General features: G+C 41.8%; 1 non-coding gene across 1 annotated transcript; it reads left to right on the top strand.

Annotated features, from left to right (window-relative positions):
- Positions 1-443: 443 nt before the first annotated feature.
- trnal-uaa lies at positions 444-526 on the top strand. The gene has a single exon. It is a non-coding gene; the product is annotated as a tRNA-Leu (tRNA).
- Positions 527-24,097: the final 23,571 nt, after the last annotated feature.

Genomic DNA, 24,097 nt, shown 5'->3' with positions numbered 1-24,097 from the left:
TAGTCATAAGCAGCATCATAATGTTCAGCACAATGCTGATTACCTGCATGTTAAGAGAATAGAATTCCTTTTAAATGTTACACACTGCTCAATTTTCTGAGAGGGCTGTTTTTCAAATTACATGCATTCAATTATGCCCAGTGATTATGGAAATTTGAATCATGACTAAACCTTCTGCTTTCTTGAGCGATGATTGTTTTTCATTGTTTTGGGGGAAAATGCATGAATCTTGAAGAACACTCCATGATAGCTTCAATAGCCTGCTGTATAGTTTGATATTATGGCTTGTCCGTGCCAGTCTAGTTTATCTCAGGGGCTTGTAAGGATGTGGGACAAGAATATTCAGATCTGCTATGATCTTCACTGCCACATAAAGAGCACTGGCAATCTCAGAACTGGTATCCAAATGCCTATCAATCAAATTACATTATTTGTAATGAACTACCAGGATGGCCGAGTGGTTAAGGCGTTGGACTTAAGATCCAATGGACATATGTCCGCGTGGGTTCGAACCCCACTCCTGGTAAATTAACTTTTTTCGGTATTAAGAGAAGACGACTCAGAGGGAACCTCATAGAGGTATTTTAAAATTTTAAATGGATTGCAATTGTAAAAGTAAACCCAGATCAATGCTTTAGGATCTAATAAGACAACAGAACAAAAAGGACACATATTTAAAGTTATAAAGGGCAATTTCAGGACAGATACCAGGAAGTTTTTCTTTACTCAGAGGTAATGAACGACTAGAACAGGTTGCCAGGAAGGGTGGTAGAGGCCAGGACACTGGACTCATTTAAAAAGCAGCTTGTTGCAGTTATGGTGGAATGGTAGCATAGCAGAATGGTAAGGAGGATGTGCTTTGGTGGGCCAACAAAATAAGTGTTTCTTTATTGGGTATTTCTTGATTTATGGCACAAATCTATGATATTTTGTTACATCTACCATTAATTTGTTGGCCAACCAACCAGTGGTCACCACTGATCTATATTTCTCACACTCACATTCATGCCCAAAAAACACAATCACTGCACTTTACAATATATTCTATTAAGTGCTTTGGGATGTTCTCCCAGTGTGAAAGGCATTATGCCAAATTAATAAATTAATAATTATTGTCATTATTATTCCACAGATAGTTCTGCAGCTGTGAAGTCCTGTAGCTTAGTGGTTAGAGCACTCACCTCACAAGCAAGAGGACCTGGGTTCGATTCCTAGCAGGGTGAAACGTTGGGCAAGTTTCCTTACTCCACACACTTCTGTTTACCTTGCAGTATGTAAGAACCCAGTTTGTCGATTGGCAGATCGCTTTTCCAAAATAAATTTTAAAAATTTGGTCACTCAATCCATGATTGTTTGAGGGACACTGCTGTGTGCAATTGGCTGCTGTGTTTTGGCCACAATATATACAGCCACTGCACTTTACAGTATATGCTATCAAGTGCTTTGAAACGTCTCGAAGACTGATAAGGCGCTGTATCACATGAAAGGATTATTATTATAACCAAGATTGTTAGATGTTGAGTCGTAGAGGTATTAAGAAGTATGATAAGAGAAGGCATTGGGATTAAAAGACCTCTGCGACCTGCTGACCCCATATCAACCTCTCTACACTCAGCGGTTGGGCCTTCAGGCTTAATGCCCTCACCCTTTGGAACTCCATCCCACATTCCCTTCATCTTGCTCCCTCCCTTGCCTCCTTCAAGGCGTGTCTCAAAACCCTCCTCTTCGAACAAGCCTTTGGCCACCCTCCTACCCTCCCTACCCTCCATCCCCAATCCCGAGCCCCAGCTCAGGTCCAAATCCCTGACTGTCCAGCGCCTTGGGACGTCCTCCCCATGTGAAAAGCGCTACACAAATGGAGGAAATCAGGCAGCACCTACGGAGAGAGGAAAGTGAGTTATCATTTCAGGTCAATTACCTTTTGTCTTCTGACGAGTTCTGACGAAAGATCATCGACCTGAAACATTAACTAACTTTCCTCTTTCCGTAGATGCTGCCTGATCTGCTGAGTGATCCAGGCAACTTCTGTTTTTATTTCAGATTTCCAGCATCTGTAGTATTTATGCCTTTTCTAATAAATTAAGATGGCTTCATGGACTGAATGATCTCCTCCTGCTCCTTTTTCCAGGGTACCAGAGGAACTCTCTTCTCTTTTCAATTAGGATCTTTTACATCCACCTGAACAGGCAAACCAGACCTCGGTTTAATATCTCACATGAAGTGAATAATGAAATGAATTGGTGCTGATTGCATTATCATATGAATTAAGAGGAATGTGCACCCCCAAATTATAGCAATTAACAGCACACAACACACAGAATAGTCTGTGTCCCATACTATAGCAATTAACAATGTATTGTATTTTGAACACCTGTATTGTCAATAATAGGAATTAACATAATTGTTACTATTACTCCTAAGATTTTTTACAGTAAGTGTACTCATCCTTCTGCCAAGCCTGTTTCCTGCAGGTTCATTAGTAATCTGATCCATTTTTTAACATTGAGACACATAAGTATCATTGTGTACATATAATCCTCTCTGCCTCTTAAATCTCAATGAATTGAAATGTTTTGGTCTTCTGTTTGTCGATTTCTGTTTTATTATATTTAAACAGTTGAACTTTATCTGTCCTGGTTCACTCCTTTTTACACATGACTTATTTCGTAGTATTTTGACATTTTGATTTATAACGGGTAAATCGTTACTGAACGATGGTTATCATCCCAGTACTATTGGAATCTTATTGCCATGTGATGAGAGGGCTCTAGCACCTCTGCTGTTTTGTACTGACAATATCAAAGCTGTAAACCAGTTTCTAGCTTTCAATTTATTGTGCGACTGAGTCAGTTGCAACGTATCAAAAACAATCACCCTTCTGAAACTTTTCAAACTCTTTGTGCTAAAGCTGCTGTAGGCTCACAGGACTATTCTACGTTTGGTGGCATAACGAGTTTATCCCAGTGATGATCATATCCCTTTAATCTCCCAATATTTGGCGGATTGTGTATTCATTGTCAAACATGGAGTCCTTTAAAGCAAGGTGCCACCTACCTGTTCTGCATGAGGTTAAAAACATGCCACAGTGCTATTCAAAAAGAGAAAGACATTATTGCCTCTCCTTCCCCAGAAAGGATCTCAGAGACCATCATTCAGTGAGGCATCAGAAACAACTTACAGAAGGCTTTAAAAACAAAAACAGAAGTCTCTGGGAACACTCAGCGGGTCAGGCAGCATCTATGGAGAAAGGAAAGTGAGTCAACGTTTCGGGTCCGCGACCCTTCGTCAGAACAAAGCCAATTCCTTTTAAGAATTGAGAACTTGAGTAGGCTTCCAAATCCTCTCAAATGAAGAGTTTTGAAGTATGTATTAATTTTTTCCAAATTCTGTGCAAAAGTAAACTGTAAAACAAGATCTTCCATGCTAAGAGTAGTTGGAAGCTCGAGCATCTAATCTGCATTGTTTAAAGTTTTTAGTCCCACATATGTGGAAGCCCATCACCTTAAAAGCAATCAAACCAAACTGAGTTCAACATATGCCTGGAAATTACCCTTTATCTAGAATGGAATGTGCACTCTCTCTCCCTGGAAGATGTACCCTGCTTACCTAATCCCAGTTGTAAATTGGATATGTTGGAGGTACTCCTGGAGTACAATCAGCTAAAACCACATACCTTGCCACATTGGCAAGCTCCCTGCTGCTTGTCCAGGACCATCCCACCTTTTAAATCTATGATTTGCAGAATAAACAGGATCTTAGTAGAATGAATCCCAGCCTTTAAGATGAATCCCAGGATAAGTAAGAAAATAATGTACGGCAAGTTTATCTTCAAGTGCTACTACTCCAGCATAAATCCAATAAAAGTGCCTGTGTTACTGAAAGATTAAGGAATGTATGTGATACTCATGTGATTGTAAAATATAATTTTATACCGGCTCATCTCTACCCTGGACTGTATAAAGCCAAGTATGCTCATCCTGATAACTGCAGTCTAGCAGAAATAATAGTTTGAAATTCTTGGAATATTTCACCTGCAGTAGCAGTGGCTCTAAATTGGCAGTTCTATAATCAAATGTCACTGGGTGCAACTGTTTCCACTGCAGTCAGCTAAATTGTAATGTTGGCATTTTGGTACTTTTATAAATTTGGTACTTTTAAATCGAATATTGCAAGATGAATTCATCACAGATGCAAAGCATTATCATCAAAATAGAAGATTACCAATTGAGGCAATGCAGTAGTTTGGGGTGAATTGGACTAAATCACACTAAGGAATCAATCTGCTTATTTTAGAATATTCACATTTGAAGTTCAGGCATATCTATCGTAGAGATTATAATCTCCCCACTGTAAGAAAATTGCTTAAACAGTAATCCACCACAAAATCTTCTGCTCTTTTTACTTGCTTTTTTTAGATGAGAGGATCTGTGGGAGCCCGGATACAAATATTTAAAGTGGTGGAGGAAATTTTCAGCGACATGAACAACGAGCATGAAGCGACCACATAAGAACATATAATTTCTATAAATCGACCGACAATAATTACACCATAGGAATCTAAATCATGATATCTCTAAACAAGATTTATTAATAGGTAATCCAAGTTGAGCAAATGAATATTCCTGGTAATTAGAAATGAGTCATGATGGAACTCTGCTCCCACATGGTCCACTTACAATAGCAACAACTTGCATTTATATTGTGCCCTTCACACGGATTAGTATCTCAAGCACTTATTGAAGAATCCTGTTAAATACAACAAATTAGACAACTATCTACTGTATTCTGCGGTTTGCTTAAACGTATGATTCTTAGGAGCAAGAGGAATCCAAATAAGCTTAATTTGTCTTCTATATGAAAAAGCCAAGGGTTAAAGTTATTTTAAGAATATTATTAGTGATAAGAAAATAACAATGTGTTCAATGAATTCTTCACAGATGAAGATACACAAAATCCAGCTCCAGATGAACAGGCTAAGGAATCTACGTATACTGTAGGTTTAGGTCAGTAAGGCATATAATGTACTGTGAAACACTCAGAACATTAATAAGTGTTTTCATTGTACCAGGACATGATATGATACACCATAAAACCTGGAAGGAAATAATCTAAAATCATTCATACTTTTAGGAGCTTCATAAGTATAAGGGACAGGCTTAGAAACTAGAAGGGAGTCATTGCTATGCCCATGTGCAAACAAAGAAAGACTTAAATATGGGAATTACAGTGTAGACTAGTATGACTGACTTTGACAGCAGTGAAAATGCTCCGCAGTATTTTACAAGAGACAGCCAAAGTTCATCCAAAGAGTGTAATGACCATAATAAGTTATTACCATCATCTTAGAAGTAAAAGACTATACTTTCAATCTGTGGCAATTCCTTCAGGAGTTAATTAAATGGATGTAATAATGCAATTCACTGGATTTAATGTGCAAGACAACGTCAGTCCTTTAGGCTCCATCAGAGGCCACATTATAAATGGTATGAAAAAATGGCCAACTTCCAGGTTATCAAGTTGCTGCTGACATAATTTCCTTCGTAAAGTGATGTTGACAGGCTTTCCTGCGCATCCTGCATGTCGAAAGTGACGTAAGCAATGCTTCCTGTGCATATGCAGGAAGTACTGTTTGCGGGTCATTGCTGTGCGCAATTGGCTACCGCGTTTCACCCACAAATATACGGTCAATTCACTTTACAGTCTATTCTGTGAAGCGCTTTGAGATGTCGAGAAGACATGAAAAGCACTATATCAAATGCACGGATTATTATTATAAGTAACATCAGAGACTCTTTCAGCACATGCGCATCATACAGGAAGTGGTGATGACCCAGAAGTTGTGCTTTTTTGTGTGGGAAGCTGGCTGGGCAGTCACACAAGCTGGGTGTACTGTGCTTCCAGTAGAATGTGGATCCACAGTAAGGGAAGCCGTGCTCTGCTAGGGCATGTTCACAAGGGCCATCCTGTATAATACACATTGCTAATGGAAACATGAGATGTCTGTTGGAAGATAGAGAAAACTAAAACAATGTTTATGCAAGTGTGAATCATTCCTTGATTGTTTTTGTAATGTTGATTATTTGTTTGATTTGCAAAATGCATCAGCCGTGCCTTCAGCCCCTAATCTCCGCATCTTCCGAATTCAATCCCACCAGTTGCCCTCCCCCCAAACCCCCCCCACTTTTTTTTTGTGTATCTTCAAATGGCACCTGTGGGAGCAGCACTCCCACTCCACATTCTCCTTGTTCATTGTCCAACTGTTAAGCTCTTCATGCAACTATCCTGCATAAAGTGTGCTACGTAAATGCAAGTTGTTGTTATTGATATTGTTCCATCAGTTTTAAATTAAAATGTGACTGTTCAGATGGTAAGATTGCTCCCAATATATGGCATCAAAAGCTTTAATTTCTATACATGGAGTGATTCTGCTCTGTTTTTGATATTTCCTGCCGCAATGACCCATTTTACCCTCACCCCACCCAATCCACCCACCCACATACACATTAATACACAAACACACTTTAGAAAGGGTATTGCAGAAAGGGAATTGGACAGCTTCCCAGTCTTAGAACCAATGCTGTGAGCACTGATTTTAGTTATTCTCTTTGTAAAAGAGAAGCCTGTGGGAGACACAATGCAAATATTTAAAATCATGAAGAAAAGGGATCAAATCAAAGTTTGTAACTTCTTTATAGTAGATCTGTAGCACAGAAAAATAGGAGAACAAAAAAGACGACATCTCGTCTCACAAAGTATAGTTGGTGATTTAGTTGAAATGTGATAGACATATAACAAGTTTGCCAAGAAATGTTCTGCTTGAATCAGAATTGTTCTTGGCTCGGGGGCTTCTGTAAAAATAGCTAATTTGTAAATTTTTGTACCACAGCCCATTAAATCACTCATTCACCAACTTAACCTAAACAAAAAAGCAGAAAACCTTGACAAAAGCATATACTTTACACAAAATGATTACAGTCGTGATGCTACATGAAATGTGCTGCCATCTGTAATAAAAAATTGGCAGTGGGCTGATTATATTCATTGTGCCGAGTAAAAACAATATGAATAATGAGGGACCATTCCATGCTTGGGCCAGGATTTTGCATTTAAGTGACAGCACGCTTGGATCAAAACTCCTGCACAATGGGATTGAGAAAATGGTATGCATGATTACTGCGATTGAATCAGAACCATGGCTCATTGTGTGGCTGAAACTAGCACCGAGTATAGCAATAACTAAAACTACTCATTAATTTGTGGGGTGGGGGGAGGAAGAATGCAATTTACATGATATAATTATCACAGCACATGTTACATTTTTGACCTCCATATTTTAGGAACAGGAAGAAATATAGTAGTTCTAGATTGAAGTTGAAAACTGCAGGGTACACAATTGAGGTTGAGGTGAATTTTATGCTTTGGACCAAACAAAACAATTGTTTAAATTGAGATAGATCCCACCTGAATGCACTTGGTTTAGTTGACTGCCCTCTTGTTTATTTGTCAGAATGTTATGGGTTCAATCCCAGCATTTGCCTCAATTTCAAAAATGCCGGTGCCAGCATTGTAATTGTTTAAATTCTGAAAATCCTTCTGCTCGTGGGATTCAATCAATCTGAGTGAAAGTCTATATCCCTGGCCATTGTAAAGACCAGCAAGGATGGTGAGGTTGCTCTGCACATTCTAGGAGAGATGGTAGTGGGGAATTTACACATGGCCCACGGAATTCTTTTTTCGCCCTGGGCGTCTGGGTTCAAATTCCAGATTTCCGGTAAGCCATGGGTGTATTATATTATCACTTTATTGTTTTTCAATCTGAACATTGGGAGTGCAACAATAAACATGGATAAGAAACTAAATTTGAGGCTTTTTGGATTACACTTTTATATATTTTATTGATTTTTAGGGGATATAGTTAATATTACAGAAAGAGTCATTCCTGATGTTGGAGTTCCTTTGTTGCTTCAATATTAATATGCTTTTGAATGGCACAGGAGTGAAGTGAAAAATGGACAAAACTGATGAACACCCAGAGAATGAAATCTCTGTAGACCTGAATTTGGAAGAATGAATGGATAACATCATCCCAAACAAAAACTAGTCACCACATTCTTCCATGAGCAGTTAATACTTAGAGGCACCAGGACAGGATGCAGTCTATCAGGTAACATATAAGGCAATGAGCTTGAAGGATCTATTGAATCCCTGTTTGAATGTATTTTCTCCCTGTGATAAAGCACTAGCATGCAATTCTTATGATCTTATATAGTTTGGGACATGACATGTCATGCTACTGCCAGGATAGTGAAAGGTGAACTGGATGGACCTTGGTCTTCTTTTGCCTAGCAAATTCTTATGTTCTTATGTTCTTATATAGCATCTGCTCTTTATCTTCTCCCATGTCCTGTAACTCAGTGGTTAGGGTACTCACCTCGCAAGCAAGAGACCTGGGTTTTATTCCCGGCAGGGCGAAATGTTAGGCACGTTTCCTTACTCCACACACCTCTGTTTGCTAATAAGTAGAAACCCGGTTGTTGGTCAATTGGTGAATCGCTTTTCTGGGGATAATAATCCTTCAAAAAAAAATGCAATAACAATTTGGTCACTCAATCCACGACTGTTTGTGGGACACTGCTGTGTGCAATTGGCTGCTGCGTTTCGCACACAAATATACAGTCAATTCACTTTACAGTATATTCTGTGAAGCACTTTGAGACGTCTAGAAGACATGAAAAGCACTGTATCAAATGCAAGGATTATTATATTATTATTATTACGTGAGCTATGATTGCGAATTCACTCCTTTGCAAAGGTACAAGCACTATTCCATGGACACACTAGGAATTAGACTGAAACTGGCAATATTTGTTTCACATAGTACCTTAAACCTTTCAGTAACTTTCAACCCATCAACCTATACTTTTGTAAGTTGATACAGTTCTCAGGGTGAATTCGTAGAGTGACACCCAATTCCTAAGCTTGAGTACATTTTGATTCATAACACTTTGAGCATGTAGATAAAACCCACCAGATGTAAACCTACTTTCTTGTGCAATAAATTAGACTAAACGCATTCCAAAGATGAGATGAGAATTTAACTAACACACTGTCATGATTAGTTTTATGGTTGAATGCAAGTACCAGTAATGTAAGAAAATTATATTTTTCAAAATAACAGCAGAATGCAAGCCACAGCGGGAAGATATGTCATGAAGATAAGACCTGACAAAACAAGCTGCACTACAAAGAAAAGTAATATTTGCCTTTCTTTGCATGTAGACAACAGAGATGCAATCACTTGTCATTCATTCTGAATCCAGAAATCTGTGGGGAGCGAACTGAGGCCAGAAATATTATTTCGCGTGCAAGACTGTTTTATCTTAACATGTAAGATTGCACAGAATTGTGGAAAATTCTTAAATTTAGTCTTAATTTCAATAAATTCAAGCCCTAGCATTCCGTATCTCTCCGCTGGCTGTCCAACAGCAGCCACTCTGACTGCTCTAACACCCATTCTCGCCACAAGGCCGATCGGTCCCTGACCACGGAGGCCAACCTCTCCTCCCTCATCCACATCCCTCATCCTCCCTGTCAATCTTCAACCTTCATTTCACCCCCTCCTGCTCTACCTCTGCTGACTTCTTTTACCTTCTCTTCTCCCTCAACCTCTCCCTCCACGTCAAATCCACCACCCACGTCCACGGTCACACCCTCGATCTGGTGATCACCCAGAACTTCACCGTCTTGGACCTCCCCATCAGCGACAAAGCCATTTTGGACTATTACTTCATCTGCCTTAACTCCTCAATCCCTCTCCCCACCACCACCCAACCCACCTCCATCTCTTACCACCCCTGGAAAAAAATCTCTCCCCCTCCCTCTCGTCTGCCTTGGAATCATCTAAACTCCTCCATCTCTGGGCTTCTTCCCACAATGACCTATCCTCCTCAATCACTCTCCTCCACAATTCCCTCTCCACCACAACTTCCTCTTCACCACTCTTGATACCCTTGCTCCCCTCACTTCCCAAACCATCTCCTACTCACGAAAGCCACCCTGGTACGCCAGCCACCTCCACTCTCTTAAGGAATAGGTGCATGCCACTGAACAAATGGCTCAAATCCAACTTAATGGACCATCGGCAGATCTGGCTGGACCTTATCAAATGTTAACACTCTGCCCTCGCCTCCGCTAAATCGTCCTTCTACTCGAAGACAATCTTGGAGGCCAAGGATAACCCTAGGCTCCTCTTCTCCATCATCTTCTGCCCACCCTCTCACACCTCACCCATCCTCTCCTCCAATGTCAACTGCGAGGTGATACTGGACTTCCTCGAAACCAAAGTTGAGGGGATCCACTCAGCTGCTTCTGCCCTTCCGTCTATTACTCACTCCCCATCTCCCCCTCACACCCCGGCCCCTACCCATCCCTCCCTACAGCTTCAACCTGTCTCCCACTCCTCTCTCACCACCACTATAACCCACCTGCTCCCTCAAACCGATCCTTAACCCACTCATTATCTCCCAACTCTAGCTCCTTACCTCTCTACTTACAGACATCATAAACCTTTCCCTGTCCCTTGGCATTGTTCCCACCCCTTTAAAAACAGTCGTCATCACCCTTATCCTTAAAACAACTCTCCCTGAACCCATCCCTGCTCTCAAACTACTGCCCCATTTCCAACCTCCCTTTCCAAGTTCCTGAAACGAGTTGTTGCTTCCCAGCTTCGCTGCTTCCTCTCGCACCACTACTTTCTCTCTTCAAGAAACCCTCCAATTGGGTTTTCATGCCTCCCACAGCACAGAACAACTTTGCTCAAAGTGACAAATGACATTTTGTCCATCTGCAACCAGGGCTCCCTCTGCCTCCTCATCCTCCTTGACCGCTCTGCTGTCTTCGATACTGTTGATCCTCCTCCACTGCCTCTCTTCTGACCTCAACTTTTCATGTTTCTGTCCTTGAATGGTTCAGATCCTACCTCTCACACCATCGCCACTTCATCTCCACAAATGATTTCTCCTCTAGCTCCCGCACCATCTCGTGCAGCATTCCTCAGGGCTCTGTCCTTGGTCCCCTCCTCTTAATATCTATATGCTCCCTCTTGGTGACATCATTTGAAGACATGGGGTCAACTTCCACATGTATGCGGATGACACACAACTTTATCTCTCTGCCTCCACCCTCGACTCCAGGACCACTGCTGTCCTGACAGAATGTCTGTTAGACATCAAGTCCTGAATAATAGCTAATTTTCTTCAGTTGAATATCAATAAGACTCATTGGCTCTCATCAATGCTTCCACACCTCAGGCGCTGACAGCATCATCATCCAAGGATGCACACTCCACCTTACTAAGCCAGTCCAGAACTTTCATGTCTTGTTTGACCTTCAACAATCCTTTCTACCCCCACATCTGTGCCATGACTCACTCTGCCTTCCCCAACCTCTGCAACATCGCCCGGCTCCGCCATTGTCTCACACCTCAGGCTGCTGAAACCCTCTTACACGCATTTATAACATCCAGGCTTGACTATGCTAACTCCCTGCTGGTCTGCCATCCCAACTCCTCTCACCATAGGCTGTAAATCATCCATAACTCTGCAGCCCATGTCCTTTCCAGTACCAGGCTCCACGACTCTATCACCCCCATCCTCGCCCGACTCCACCGACTTCCCATTCATTTCAACATCCTGTCCTCACCTTCAAAGCCCTCCATGGCCTTGCTCCGTCCTACCTCTGCGACCTCCTAACCCCCTATCAACCTGTCAGCTCCCCTGCTCAGCGGGCTACGGCCTGCTTCATGACCCCATCTCTCCCGCTCCACCATTAAAAACTAAAGTGATTAAGGGACATGGGGATAGAGTGGATAAATGGAATTAGGTTAGAAGATCAGCCATGATCTTATTAAATGGTGGGGCAGGCTCGAGGGGCTGAATGGCCTACTCCTGCTCCTATTTCTTATGTTCTTATTGGTGGGTGGGCCTTCAAGCCACTCTGCCCCCATCCTCTAGATTTCCATCCCACTGTCCCTCCGCCTCATCCCCTCCTTTGCCTCCTTCAAGACCCATCTCAAGGCCCTCCTCTTTGACCATGCTTTCAATCACCCTCCTTCCCCCCCTGCCCTCCACCCTCCCTGATCCTGACCCCTGGCTGGGGTCCGAAACACTGATTGTCCAACGTCTTGGAAAGCCCGCCTGATGTGCAAGACGCTATACAAATATAATTTTGTTGTTGTTATTGATCTCCTTGAACCTGACTCCTCTGCCTACCTCCTACACCCAACAGCAAATCCTTAACTCTCTTCACACCCTATCATTGGCCAAGGCTTCTGTCACTAGCTCCCATCTTATGGAACTCACTGCCTCTGTCCCTCCATTTCGCCCTTTCCCTGTCCAAATACCACCTTAAAACCTACCTTTTTGACTGCACCTATGGCCACCTCCTACCCCCCACCTGGGTGTCCAACTCTGCCACTATAAAGAACTCCAGTATGTTATGTCTTCCTACAGAAAGAACACTGTATAAATGCAAGTTGATGTTGTAATTTTTAAGCCAGTTTTTAAGAACGGCAGAGAATCGGTTTCCAAATTAAGGCTAATTTTAAGAATTTTGCTCCTTTTTCATTTTAAGACTAAGTGGTCCTCCAGGCTAAATATAAGTGAAAGATTAAATCTCAAGTGGGTAAGCTTACTTACTCACTGAACTGAGTGTCAGTTCCAAGGAGTCTGGATTCTTCTGAGAGAGGAGAGGAAGATATGTGTAGCTCTTTGAGAAAGCACCCAACATTTATCATGAGGTGCATTTACTGCTTGGTCAGATCTGTAAGAAAGACAATTAGGGAGATCAATTTTCCCAATGGTGTGTATCTAACCCATATCTTTATTCCTGGCAATCTGCAATAGAGGTTTTATGACCAGATATATCTGGATGAATAAATGTGACATTACTGACAGACTGCCTAAGAGTATGATGGGGGAGATGGCTATGCATGGTGTAGCAGACAAACAGCAGTGGCCAAACAGCCACATAAAGCATCTGCAGGCTTCAGTTTCAGTCGTTCTGAACCAGCTACAAGTTTTAATGTAGACTAATTTGACTAATCTTATAATGAAATAATCCCTACAATCCTTGCATTTGATACAGCGCCTTTTCCATCGGGAAACAATCTCAAAGCACTTCACAGGATTTACCAAGTGCAGTGACTGTATTTTGGGCACAGCAATACCCCACTAAGAACCATGAAGTGAATGACCAATTTTATGTTAGGCAGAGAGAATGCATCTGATTCTCACTTCTCAGTCATATATGCTCATGTAACTCTGTACATCTGTTCTGGCTTGTTTAAACAAAAGTACTGTCCTATTTTCGTCTAAAGAGATGTTCTTAAAGCAAATTTTTTTTAAGATATGGAGGAAGAAGATATTATTTCTGAGTCATAATTCTGATTTGTCCAAGTTCCATGTCCCTGGCCATCATTCACACAAAGCCCCCGCAGTCTCTTGTCTAAAAGCATTCGATGCCTGCTCAGGAATATGTCTCATCATCTCACAATGAATAGATTACTACAAAGATCAGCCACAATTTCTGGAATGCATTTTGCATGAGACATAACAAAGCTCCTCCCTACATTACATCTGGGCTGATGTGACTCATCGTATCTTTCCTCCGCAGCTGTTCAGAGATATAGGCTTGGAGCCATTGGCCAGGATTTCATGCCATGGCCTTAGTCATCCACCAGCCATTCCTGAAGACAAAGCGAATGAGTTACAGCAGAGTCCGGCTTTAGAAGCAAATGCATTTGCCATAACAATGTGCTTAGCATTCCAAACAATTGCCATATTCATGAATTTCTGTCCCATTGCAGTCAGGGCTGGAATTCATTGATAGAGCCCAGACCTCTGCATGTGCGCAACCAATTGCTCTAGGGGCCCTGGGGACAGTCCAACACTAAAAAAAAACTTTTCTTATGTTTCGGTTTGCTGACACTGGGCCTCAGAGTAATGGATACTATGACCTCCCCGAATGGGTCTATGCAGCACTCATTTAATATAAATACACATAATATAAATAAATGTTGTCAACCAAATCATTAGTAAAGCACTGAAAAGAATCCGTAGCATAGAAGCTAAGTGTAGCCATCAGTTTTATTGTGACTGGCAAACCTTAACTAACACTTAACGCGCTTCCTAACTCCACCTGCAATTCATCCCACCAGTCTGTGATTCAGCTGCATTTGTCAAAGAACAATTTGAAAAGATCTTCATATCTGCTGAATGCCTGCATGTTTACTAAAAGAATAGCACAACTGCATGCAATTTGAAACTCTGCTGAAAATCAGATTAACATGTCATTACTTCAACATCAATTGATCTTAGTGTTTGTTTTCCATCTTGCACTATGACTAATCTCTTATCTAAACAATATTTCACTTGTCTGAAATGTTCTACAGCCTTTTGAACCAGAACCAGCACTGAGATAGACATATTGCAGGTATTTTATGTTTTATTTTGTTTTGAAGGTTCTCCGAATTGCCATATGTGCTCAAAAATTAATGTACGATTGGAACCCACTTGGATTGAAAACACTTAGGTGAGGAAGGGTGGAGTGGGGATGGTTAGGGGTGACCCTCTGAAGATTGATCAGTTTACTGACCTGGACGGATGAGACCGCCTGATTCTCCACAGATCCATAGTATTAGCATCTTTGGCAGTGAGAGCTCATAATGAAATTGTTCCTGGAAGGCAAAGAACTCTCCAGGTCATGACCTTTACACTGGACAAAGCATGAGAGTAACTGGGGAGGACTCATCCTCCATACTGCAATGTGAGATTCAGATCAGTGGATTTTCAGATACAAGATCTGTCTGTTTGGAATGAGGGGATTTATCATCATTTGTGAAGTTTATGTCAAGGCTGAATAATGGAGATGTACAACAACAACAACAAAATTACATTTGTATAGTGCCTTTCACATCAGGAAGACGTCCCAAGGTGCTAGACAGTCAGTGTTTCAGACTCAAGCTAGGGGTCTGGATTGGAGAGGGTGGAGGGCAGGGGAGGAGGAGGGTGACTGAAAGCACAGTCAAAGAGGAGGGTCTTGAGATGGGTCTTTAAGGAGGGAAGGGAGGGGGCGAGGCAGAGTGACTGCAGGATTGAATTCCAGAGGGTGGGGGCAAAGTGCCAGAAGGCCTGCTCACCAATGGTGGGGTGGGTGAGGCGAGGGACATGAAGCAGGCTGGAGCCCGCTGAGCGAAGGGAGCAGGCAGGTTGGTAGGGCGTTAGGAGGTCACAGAGGTAGGGGGTGCAAGGCCATGGAGGGTTTTGAAGGTGAGGACCAGGATCTTGAACTGTATCTTCTGTGAAGGTAAGCCAGTGGAGGCGGGCGAGGATGGGGGTGATAGCATCAAGGAGCCTGGTGTGGGAGAGGACACGGGCTGCAGATTTCTGGATGATCTGCAGCCTATGGAGGGAGGCGTTGGGGAGGCCGACAAGCAGGGAGTTTATATAGTCAAGCCTGGATGTTATGAATGCATGTATGAAGGTTTCGGCCGCCTGCGGTGTGAGATAATGGCAGAGCCAGGCGATGTTGCAGAGGTGGGGGAAGGCAGAGCAGGTCATGGCACCGATGATATAGACATGAATTTTGAAAGTTTACCTACATGGATTAGAGAATATCTATGCTGAGCTTTCCTCAAAGGTAGAATGGGTGTGTAGTGTGCACGATAAGGCTTTGTCTGGTTTGTAATGGAGAGAAATTGGTGGGTCAAATGACCTTATCTTAGAATCATAGAATTATATAGCACAGAAGGAGGCCATTCGGCCCATCGTATTCGTGCTGGCTCTTTGAAAGAGCTGTCCAAATTAATCGCACTCCCTCACTCTCTCGCCATAGCCCTGCAAATTTGTATTCCAAAAATATCTATCTACTTCTTCTTACATTTTCTTGTGGACCTATTACCCTGCATTTGATACAATTTAAAATAAAATTTCTAGGTTTTCTTTTTGTTCCTAAAGTTTTCAAAGAGATTATTTCTGCTACTCTGCAGGATTTCTTTTAAAAGCTTACCTCCAGGCAAGTATTGTATTTCACCATTTCAGCAGCAAGACTGAAAGCAAGCCAGGTAAAGCTAGAAACTGAAATCAAATAATTGTGAATGAACACACTCTTAGCATCTTGTTTCGTCTTCAAGCAGTAATTCTTAATAAAACACAAGATCTTAGTAAATTGATCGCATCAATGGTCTCTCAGAGTCCCCTTAAATGTGACTAGGGCGGGTTTTCTCTTCACTTGCTCTCCATGACAGATACAAACCCAGATGCTGGTGTCCTAATTTCATTCCTGTTCAGGATCGGCGGTGACTAATCCCAAAGGCATGGCTTCAGTGTTCCAGGATTTCCATTCAGTGTTCCAAGAATCCAAGTTCAATCCTACCTCGGCCAAATTGGAGCTTATTTTGCTAAGATCCTTTTGCTCTCTATATCTTCTGACCAAGCTACTAAGATGGAAGACTTTATTCTTTAAAGCTCAATCGAATGTTCCCCTGCCACACTTCCTAAAGGTTAGCTTTGTACTGGATCACTGGTCTTCCTAGAATCTGGTATCTGCTCTCTCTTTTAAGATGTTTAGACAAGCATTATTTCTTCCCTACTGAAGGGTTACCCGAGTCAGAAGCCCTAGGGAATCTAGAAAGTTTTATCTTGTGCTGGAGACAAATTACAAAAGATACATATGTAACACACCCCAAAATGGCTCTTGTGCAGGAGTCCAATTCATTCAATGCATTAGGCAAAATACTGCAGTCACAGCTCCCATCTTCTCCCTACCTTGCCCCTCCCCCTTCCCCTCTACTATAACTATCAACACATCCTCTGATTCTTAGATGCTTTTGTTCGTTCTATAATCCCCTATTACCTTTTGTCTTGCACCATCAGCGCCTCTAATATCATCATCTTCTGTCCTCCATCCAAAAATGTTTCCTTTGTCTTTCTTTTCCAATCCCCTTCTCTGCTTGTCCTTATAATCTGCTCCCTTCCAAGATTCCCCAGTTCTGATGAAAGGTCATAGACCTGAAACATTAACTCATGTTTCTCTTTCCATGGATGCTTCCTGACCTGCTGTATGTTCCCAACGACTTCTGTGTTTATATCATTCAATGCAGTGTTCTCAGGAGTGTTCAAAGTGATTCCTATGTACATTTTTCAGGTGGGTTAAAGTGGAGCAGTGTAATAAAGGACTGGGTACCTCAGTTCATAATTATAGTCTCCTCCTACCAACTCCCAACTCCTCCTTCCCACGCCTAAATGTGGGATTCCCTCCCAGCTTGCTTATATTACTTGCTCTTGTTTTCTAGATTGAGAATATATAACTTCAGATGAACCTGCAGTCTGATTAGTTTTGGAGGAATAGCTCCTTCTCTTGACATCTGCCTAAAGAAGGCTTTCAATCTAGGTGTGTCGGCACCACCTTGGCAACTGACTTCATTCCAATTGAGAAACTTAAATGAAAGCCAGAGATCCATAGCATAAGACACCACCAAGGCTGAGAGGAATGGGAAAGAAGAGGAAATAAATCAATTGGTTAATTGTTATGCTCAGAGTGATCACAAATTAAGTTTGTGTTTCTGGCATATTATTGTTGTAAATCTAATTATAAAAGCACAGCATCTGGGAGTTCAGGAACATTAACCAGCTTCAAGCATTGCCCTCAAATCGTATGCGTTAAGATTCCCCAATAGCTGAATTGGTAAAAGCATTGCCCAATATAGAATACACCCTTTGGATAAGGGAGCTCATAGCTTATAAACGTCTGTAGATGACAGAAGAAAGGAAAGACTAATGGATAAAAAATCCATCCATGTGATATATTTTGCCTTTGGTGATGCCTTTGCCCAAAAGTTAAAGGCTAAAAAGTAAGAGAAGAATCGGTGACAAATGCTGATGTTTTTCTTGTAACAAGTTTTCATTGTTGATGTGGAGAAATGTTGTTTTTCTTTGATGCAGAAAATGACATTTCATGGGAAAGTTCAATTGTTTTAGATAATAGGCATCATACTGTCAGGCAGATAGAGATGATGGTTGGAGATTTGTGACCCAGGCTAACACTGCCTACCATTACATACTATTCAATATTTATTCTGTTTGATATTGGAAGAACCATTTATACCAGAAATCCTGCTATGACAAGCATTTCAAGTGAATGCCTGTACAGTTCCCCAGATGCTGGTTGTATTTAGTATTTTGCCCATCCATGAGCCTGGATAGCGAACAATGATAAATTAATCAACCATTGGGGCATCAAATTCAATATCCGTCAACAATGCTTGTGATTTATCGGTCTCTCAGCTCAGGCCTATGTGTGGTGGCACCTTGCTGTTGCAAAGAGCAGTACCGTTTGACTGCAATAATAGTCACTACACTTGCTACTAATTACGTGTGAAGTAATTTGAGACATTTTAACAAGATAAATTACTATAAAAATGCATGTTCTTTCTTTTTTGGAATCTATCTACCTCAGTTGATCCCCCAGTGCCAGACTGAAAACAAATGCTCATACACCAGTGGTAATGCCACAAATAAAGCTGGTTTCTCTGGCACCAGCCTAAAGGGTTACTAACAACTTTTAAAAAATAATCAGCTCTCACTCAGTCTCCAAAGGGACCTGCAATATTGAGAATAAAGCATCAGACAATCAACTCAGGCCTTAGTGTAATCTACACACACCTAAAAGAGAGCTCCATGTCATAAGGCTGCAAAAAATTGATGTCCCAAGTTATTGAGTTTGTTGTAAACTGTGTAGCATTCAGGTGGAAACATTGATTGTGATACTTTCATCCCAGTTGGGAGCAGAAATGCAACCAACTCTGGATCCCAGGGTCTGAAGGAGTTGAGTGAGTGAAACACTGAACATAATGATTAGAGCTAGCAGAGTAAACCTCCCAAAGAGTAAACGGATTTCTTAGCTGAAATTACTAACTGTTTGTCACATTATTGATATTGCGAACTGACAGATTGTAAGTATTCCACTCTAATGCCCCGACCCTATCCTATCATTTTAGGCTGAGATAATGACCAAACCTCAATCTCATTCTATGCAGAAACTGTGAGGTCTATATTCATATTTTATTTTCTGAAACAGTATTACAACACAAAAGCTGGCCATTCAGCCACCAAGTTTTCATTGGTGTTTTTTGCTCTACATAACACACCTAGTCTAATCCCACTGCATGTATTGCTGTTGGATAGATGTCAGACTAGCTCGGTAGGTAGCACTCTTACCTCTGAGTCAGAAGATTGAGGATTCAAATCCAACATTGGGATTATGATCTTTTATTCCAGGCTGATACTATAAGGTAATAATGGGGATGTGCTGCATTGTCAGAAGTGCCATTCTTTGGATAAGGCTTTATACTGAGGTCCCATCTGTCTGTTCAGGCAGATGTTAAATATCCCTTAGCACTATTTGAAAAGAAAACAACAACTTGCACTTATATAGCACTCTCCACGCAGGGTTGCGTCGCAGAGCGCTTAACACTGGCGGAGCTGGACTCTGAGCCGGGGTGGGTGGGGGGGAGGGAGGTGAAAAGGAAGGTTTTCAAGCGGGATTTGAAAAAGAAGAGAGAGGGGGCAAGTTGGAGGGATTGAGAGGGAATGTTCCATGGTTTCTCGATAGAGGGTGTGAGGAACAAGTAGGAGGCTGGTGCCAGTCGAGCAGAGGCTCCGGGTGGTGGATTAGGGATTGAGGAGTTCGGAGAGGTAGGGAGGTGCCAGAGAATGAAGGGATTTGAACATGAGTGTAAGAATTTTGAAATCAATCCTTTCAGTGATGGGGAGCCAGTGGAGCCTGGTAAGATGGCGGTATGGAGTTTGGTCCGGGTAAGTATGCGGGCAGCAGAGTTCTGAATGAACTGGATCTTTTGAATAGTGGAGCTGGTGAACCGGACAGGAGTGCATTTGAGTAATCCAGTCGGGAGGTGACAAACAGGGTTTTGGCTGCATTTGGGGTAAGGTACGGTCGGAGGCGGGCAATGCGGTAGAAGTGGAAGAAGGCGGTGCTGGTCAGGGACTGGATGTGGGGGAGAAAGGACAGCTGGGATCGAACCAGATGCCTAGTTTGTGCACTGGTTCGGTGAGCCTGAGGGAAATCCAGGAGATTGAGGAGTTCAGATGCACAGGAATGAAGACGTTGACCTGAGCCAAGGAGTATGGCTTCCGTCTTGTCCACATTCAGCTGCAGGAAGCTTGCACTCATCCAGGCCCTGATGTCTGCCAGACAAGCTGATAGAACATTGGAAGTTTATATAACAAACTTTATTTATTCTGTTGTTTATTCTGAAGTTTATTCTGATGTCCTGGCCCAATTGGTCATTCACTCCATGGCTGTTTCTGGGACCTTGTTGTCCACAAATTGGCTCCCATATTTGCCTACATAAATATAACCACTACACTTTACAATAAATTCTGTGAAGTGTTTTGAGACGTTTTGACAACACTGTGTCAAATGTAAGGATGATTATTATTTTTTATTATTATTATTACTCAATGAGTTTGTTATAAAATTGGATTGAAATTTTTTTTTTTGCATTACAATCCATCACTTTCCCTTAACCTGTGCATTGTGGTGATGGTTTCATGACAATTTGTAGCACTACTTCCTATTTCATTTCAGTGTTTAATTTTTAGCACTGTTGGCCAAACTCAGTTCCAACGTGCCACCATTGTATCCAGTTTCACTGCTTTTATGTCACATTATTGTCACATTCTGGGATGCTACCCCGCGTGAAGGGCGCTATATAAATTCAAGTTGTTTTATGTTTATGGCAATTACTTTCTTGAATATTTCCTTTGACAAAGTCCTGTGAATGTGTTGCAGCTTTTGCTGCTGTACACATATCAATAACCATATTGTATTAAAGTTGTACTGTGTCCAAAGTGCCTCCTTTATTTGTAATGCAAGTAAAAAGGATGGGGATTATTGTCATTGAATTCCCACAATCTATCAATGTTGAATTTTAGTCAGTGGGATAGTACATATCATAAAGTGCATCTATTCATCTGATTAATTCCTATTAAGAACTGTTGACTGAATTGGGTGTTAGACTGCTCATGTATTGCATGTTAATGCCATTACAGCATGTAATTCAATATTTTCCACAACAGCAGGTATCTATGCCTCCACCAGTGGATCATGCAGAAAGACAACCTGTTGCTGGGCAACATCTATATCTCAAACTACCCAATCGTGCACAGCAACATCTGTATCAGCCCACTCCTTCCTGATGGAATCCACTCAACCTTGTTCAGAGCTGCCACTGAGCACTGCTCTATACCTGCTGGATGGCACGCTTCTATGAAACGAGTTTTCTCAGCAGGAAGCTCTCCATTGTACAAACCCTCAGGAGATGTCAATCACCTTTCCATTTCTAGTAATCTGAAAAAGTGGGATTACAGGAGCAATAAAGGAGGGGAGACCTCTCCTTCAAAAGACACCAGGGGAAGGGGCCAACTCCTTTTGATGACCACACTATTTGGGAGATAGATAATAATGCACAGTAAATAATAATAATAATCCTTGCATTTGATATAGCACTTTTCACGTCGGGGGGACGTCCCAAAGCGCTTCACAGAACACACTGTAAAGTGAATTGACTGTATATTTGTGGGCGAACGCGGCAGCCAATTGCGCACAGCAATGTCCCACAAACAGTCGTAGATTGAAAATGACCAATTTATTATTGTTTTTGGTTTTGGAGGGATTATTATTGAACATTCAATGTTGAACATCATACCATCATACCAGTCCTTGCCAGACTCTGTAGGTTCCCAATCACCAAACGGATCCATTTCAAGATCCTCTCACTCGTTTTCAAATCATTTTATTCCCTCGCACCTCCCTACCTATCCGATCTGCTTACCCCCCACTCCACCCCCCGCTGTCTCCGCTCGGCTATCTCCGGCCTCTTATTTCTCCCTGATGCCCTCCGTTCCACCATTGGTGGCTGTGCTTTCAGCCACTATGGCCCAAAACTCTGGAACTCTCTCCCTCAATCCCTCCTCCTTGCCCTCTTCCTCCCCACCTTCAAATCCTGCCTAAATATCTTAATTTTTGATCGTGCTTATGGTCACTTCCCCCTTCCCTCTTCTCTGGCTCACTATCAGACTCCGCCACTGTGAAGCACTCCTGGACCCTCCCCCACATGAAGGCGCTTTATAATTGCAAGTTATTGTTGTTGTTGTAGACCTTTGAAGTCACACCTATGCAGTCCAGGATCACAATGTTAGCTCAGATAATAATAATAATAACAATAATAATAATAATCCTTGCATCACGTTTTCAAGACGTCTCAAAGTGCTTCACAGAATATACTATAAAGTGAATTGACTGTATATTTTGTGGGAGAAACACAGCAGCCAATTGTGCACAGCAGTGTCGCACAAACAGTCATGGATTGAGTGACTAAATTATTATTATTAGTGAAATTATAATATTTTTTGAAGGGATTATTACCCCAGGAAAAGCAATTCATGAATCGACTAACAACCGGTTTCCTACTTACTGCTATATAAACAGAGGCATGTGGAGTAAAGAAACTTACCAAACATTTCGCCCTGCTGGGAATCGAACCAAAGTCCTCTCACTTGCGAGGCAATTGCTCTAACCACCAAGCTACAGAACTGCACAGCTACAGAAAAAGTACATTCATCAAGATCAGTAAAACACCGTAGAATTCTAGAGGTCAAGGATGATATCTTGTTGACATTTTTAATACAGTGAATGAGTTGTAATATATTTTTCACAAATGCCACTTTTTGGCACAGAATTCCACTGGATGACAGATTTTTTAGAGTTAAGCAGCTTGTTACCTGTTTGATAGCATAAGAAATTCAGGAGGCTTTATTTTTGGCAACAAAAAAGTGTTAGTGCCATCAAAACCTTAAATAAACCTCATTATTTTGCTTCTCCCTACCTCTGCAACCAACCAACACCTTACCAACCATCCCGCTCCTCTGCTCAGCGGGCACTGGCCTGCTCCATGACCCCGCCCTGCCCATCCTTCCATCAACAGTCAGGTCTTCAGGCATTCTGCCCCCACCCTCTGGAACGCCATCCTGGAATCCCTCTGTCTCGCCCCCTCCCTTGCCTCCTTCAAAGCACATCTCAAGACCTTCCTCTTTGACAGTGCCTTCAACCATCCTTCCACCTCCATCTCTCTGGCCCCCTAAAATCTTAATTCCAACCTCCAATTCAGGTCAAATCCTTGACTGTCCAGCTCCTGGGGATGTTATCCTGACGTGAAAGGCACTATATAAATGCAATTTATTGTTATTTGTTGTATTCATGGCCCAGTTTAACATTACTCTGTAGATTGCAAATTCTGTACATTTTGTCTGTATTAACGCAAGTGATTTGATGTTACCATTCTCGAAATTCATCACACACGAACCAAATATGTTGACCTGAACAGAACTGTGGAGCATTTTCCTTTAAAAATATCCAGAAATTTATGTCTCTTTGATGCCAAACCTCAAGGTATACATGCTGTGCTCAGACTGCAGTTGACTAGTTCCAATGGTTCATTCTGTAACAGGACCTCACCCCCAACACAGCCGAAACCCTCGTCTGTACCTTTGTCACGTCCCCCTCACCTACTAACTTTACAAGCTATATTTTATATCCTGCGTAGCAATATTTTACATACTTTATGACAATGTGTCAACTTTTATATAATAATTCTGAAAATAGTGATTGTACTGATTGGTGGGGAGCAATCATAATAATAATTCTTGCATTTGATACAGCGCTTTTCACATCTAGACTGTGAATTGAATTGACTGTATATTTGTGGACGAAATCATGTGCGTACCCGTGCAATAAAATCTATATTACCCCTACTTGATGGACAATAGTGTTTTTAAAACTTTTCCCTTTTGAGCAGAAAGTAGGAGGAGTTTGGTAACACAGAACGCAAGTTATGGAGGCATGACATCGGATTGTGAGTGTCTCCAGCCATTTCACATGCACATTCCATAATAATGTCCAGGTTCCCAGGATCTAGCAATCTAAATCTGGGCTCCAGCAATATCTTTCCTATTTACCCTAT

This window comes from Callorhinchus milii, unplaced genomic scaffold (genome assembly GCF_018977255.1).
Source record: "Callorhinchus milii isolate IMCB2004 unplaced genomic scaffold, IMCB_Cmil_1.0 Scaffold3, whole genome shotgun sequence".
NCBI lineage: Eukaryota > Metazoa > Chordata > Chondrichthyes > Chimaeriformes > Callorhinchidae > Callorhinchus > Callorhinchus milii.
This window is presented reverse-complemented; position numbering and strand designations above follow the sequence as displayed.